The following is a 4368-nucleotide window of genomic DNA, read 5'->3' as shown; positions in this document are numbered from 1 at the left end:
GACGAGTCGTTCGCTCCGGCCCACGTGTAACCAAGAGACTATCCGTTGAGAAGAGCAACGGTATTATAGGAACTATATAATTATATCGATCGAACCACGAGGAAATCACGCATTCGCACAGACACACGAATAATCGGAAGAACACCAACGAGGACACATTTCAAGAGGAACTCACTGCTCCTCGAGCACGCACCAACCAGCCTACATCCGCATCACTACCGGCCGCACTTTCTAATTCTCCGTGTATCGGCTCTCCACCGCGAGACTCGATCATTATACTCGTTGAAAAACTTGACACACTCGAGATACGCGGTGACAATAAATTGTATCCTTGCAGCTGCGCGCTAATCGAGGAAGGCGTTATCGATCTTCCATTGAAACTCCCGGATGGATCGGTTTTGGACGGCCGAAGGGTTGCGAGGGGAGGGGGCCAACCATTCTATAGTTATACACTCTTCGAAGTTGATTTTTTCTTTGGAAGGGGGTCTCTGGGTCGAATGGAGTTTCCGAGCACGTTCGCCGAGCGATCGGGGCTTGAAATAGAGAGGCCACGCGACTGGAAATACAGTAGTGGATCAGGAGGAAGCACGTTCGATCGATCGACACATGTCAATGATTTCGCAGGAGCCCCGAGCGATTTTGCAGTTATTCCTGGTACGGTCTATGCTCGGCTCGAGACTCTCGAAAGTTGGCCAGAAGGAGGACGAGGCACGTCTGTGTTCTGGCTCCTTCTCCAGTGCTGGTGGATCGTTGGCACTTGGCAGGTGATCATCCGGCGTTGATCCGTGAGACCGGTTCGATCGAGCCCGATGCGAGAGACACGCACGGACGATCCTTGCGATGCTCGTAGACTTCACCGGGTGTCGCTGTGCATGCCGATCCGCGGGAACCGGTTAACAACTACGCGCTCTCTTTATCCTTTCTTCCCCTTTGATTGTCACCTCTTTCTTCAGCATATATATATATATACAGTTGTGTGAAAATCATGGATACTTGCGAGGTATCAAACTTTGTACGGATCCTATCGATCACACTTCACTGCAGGCTGAGTAACGTTGGGCAAATTGCGAGGGACGCTTCGCTTTTTCTTCACTATTGCTATATATATATATATATATATATGTATGTATATAGATGCGTCTCCAGTCTTTCCACTTTGTACTCCGTCCTAGTCCTGCCGTATCCTGATGACTGCTACAACGTATACCCTATCGCGCGCTTCGATATATACCGTTCACCTATCGCACCTATCGCTTCCATCGCAAACACACAGCGAGAGTTTCATTATTATTCATGACTCTGGCCGTCTAATTTAGAGCCGAGCCTCCTTCGCCGTTTGCTCCCTTTTTCCTCGGGTTAGGTTACATTGGTCTCATGCGTTAATTGCTTCTCTCTTCCTATCCGTAGCGGCTAATTAACTCGATCCATCGAACATTACTCATTCGAAGGCTCGCATTAGCTTTTCCGAGCCATCGCGGATTGGATTCTCTCTGTGGATATCCAAACCCACTATGACCACTGTGGCACACCGGTGGAAAAAGCACTTGGACTCTTACGTCACAGCAGTTGTAACAGTTTTAATCCTTCGGTGAGACTTTGCGGTATTTCATTGTGATGGCGGATGAGTTATCCCAGGGGATCCACGTGTGTGTTTTTGTATCTCGTAGATCGGTGTGTATTGGCTGATTCTCGCAAAGTACCGAAATTATTATGGAGAAGGAAGATCGGGACCCGGTGTATATATATATATATATATACCTAGGAGAGGTTGCTATATAGCTATACGGTTACGAACGAAGCACGCTAGACCGGCCAGCGATAGCTATACCTCCGGTATGTATAGAGAGACTGAAGTCGAAAGAGGAACATGCAGCGGCAACGGCCTACGGACGGACGGTCTACACTGCCCACCCCCCTCCCCATCCCCCTCTCTCTCCTTCTCTCTAGAAGGCTTTGAGCGAACAGTGAGCCAACCGACCTCTTCCCTGCGACCACTTTCTTGCTCCAACTGCGGCATTGAACACGTTCAGCGGCAACTGGCGAATACCACGTCTATCTTCGTCTCCCTCGCACCCTCGCACTCTCCCCCCACCTCACCCCCTCTCCCTCCTCTCCACTCTCTTCTTCTTCTTCTCTTCTGCCTTCGTTCGTTCATCCAATCCTTCCTCTACATATATATATATATATATATATATACTTCATCTTTATCCTCGTACCTCACTCCACAGTTTTTCTCACTTTTACCATACGCTTCCGTTAAGCTTCTATCAGTCTCCTATATATATATATAAGTGCCTCTATCCATCTTTCTCCTTTCTCCCTTCTTTGGAAACAGCGGCCCGGCACAATCTTGGCTCAATTATTTCCTCCTCCTCAACTACGTTCTCCTTCGATTCGTATTCTTCTTGAGCAGCTTTGCTCCTCTTTACATCGAGCCTCCCCCTCCTACTCTTCCAAATCCCGATAGCATAATGAGTTAAATGGTGCACTTTTCAACTTATCGTTCATCTCTCCTCTTATCCTCCGACCATTGTTCTTTTTCATTCCGCTTTGATTCCAAAGTGAGGAGCGCGCGAGGTAGTTTATAGAGTTCGCATGAGCTGGCGAACTCCGTTCTTTGACCTCCCGCCGGTGGAGGCGCCCGAGCCGAGCCGAGCCATGCCGCGCCATGCCGCGCCACGTTCCTCACTCTTGTTTGTCGAACGTCTTTTTAACTACGTTTACTGTCAGCTTATCCCATGTTTTTTTCTCCCTCTCCCCCCCCCCCCACTTTTCGTCTCCTCTCATTCTCTTACCACGCATCGTCTTTATCATCCCTCCTTCCTTAATTCTCTCTCTCTCTCTTTTAACCTTGCTATTTTCACGCACTAACGAGCATACTCGTCTGCTGGATCATCGTTAGCCTCCATCGATGACACCTCCTCCCAGTGTAGTATATAAGTATGTAGTACATATAGAGCGCAGTGCAGACGTGAAAAATTTGAAGAAACTGGCGCACGCGCGCGTATACAGGGATGAGAGGAGAGAAGGAAAATTATTGGAGCATGCATATAAATCTCGACGACCTTTGATGATTGCTTTGATGCGTGTAGTAAAATCTCATTTATCTTAAGTACTTTCTACTTAACGATGTTTTTCGTCAGAACCTCTATCGTGCTTTACAAACTATTATCTTTAGTAGGCTCACAAAGATAATGCGCGCTTTCTTCGATATCCCACGATGAATGCTAATTCCTTAATTCTAACGCAGGAATTGGTCCCTTTTGAAGAAACTTATCGAGCCAGGCTTATTTATACCGGAAACCGTGTATACTACCGGCGATAAGAGGTTCATCGCTTTGTACAAATATGCTGGCTCGACTAATATAATCCCGTTATCGAGATCCCTAAACATAACGACATCGTAAAATTAGCTTTTTTCCATAATTGTATAGATTCTCTCATGTGAGATTTTTCAAAGCGGCAATATATATTATAGCTTTATGTTGTTAACTCTCTCCCTCTCTCTCTCCCTTGCAGGTAATAAAAGTCGAAGCATTAGAGGCACGTTTGATAAAGCAGGCGGTGTTTCTTCAAAAAGAATCTCAACAGGTTATTTGAATTTTTTGCCGATCTTGGTACGATATTGTACCTGGCACGGACGTTAAGGTACACGTATATAAATTTATTAGAAGGATCGGGCGTTATCGAGAGGCTCACGGGCGTACAACCGGCGCATCTGGTTCTAATAATAAATGAATTCATTCATCTTGCGTTGAGGTATTACCTATACATATATATAGAGGAAACTGGTCGGATCGATGTGTGATCGGTGTTGGCGACCGCGCGCGCGGATCTCCTCCTGGAGAACGCGCGTGTATTATTTAACAGGCGTTTAACGGTCGACCCGATTCTCTCTCGTGCAGCAGCAGCTGAGTCGAACATCGTCGTGCATCGCGCGGGACTGTGCGGAGACACGGAAGCCGTCGCTCGCTCGCTCGCTCGCTCCTTTTCGCTCCGTAGGGTGTTAGCCGTTCGGAAGCCGGAGCTATTCTCAAATTCAATTACCAAAGTTACTTCGGCGGAGGATATAGGCAGTAAAGCCGGTAGTGAACGGATGGCTCCACTCGTAAATGATCTCAACTTAATCGTTTACACACCGCGAAAGGATCTCTGCATACGTGGATTCTCGACGCTGCCAATTCCGTCGCGACGCCGCACCACCAATTTTCCAAACACGGCACACGTTGCAAATATATATATATATATATATATACAAAAGCCTCGATAAATCGCGAGCGAACCAATAAAATTCAACCGTTATTTCTTCCATACACTCGATATCTCTTATACCGGTCCAAACTATCGAACGATAAACTTGGATCCGTA

The sequence above is a fragment of the Prorops nasuta genome, unplaced genomic scaffold (assembly GCF_024137725.1).
Source record: "Prorops nasuta isolate Cenicafe-Biocafe unplaced genomic scaffold, Cenicafe_Pnas_1.2 PNAS00033, whole genome shotgun sequence".
NCBI classification, from domain to species: Eukaryota; Metazoa; Arthropoda; class Insecta; order Hymenoptera; family Bethylidae; genus Prorops; species Prorops nasuta.
The sequence above is the reverse complement of the archived record's forward strand: the minus strand, read 5'-3'. Positions refer to the sequence as shown.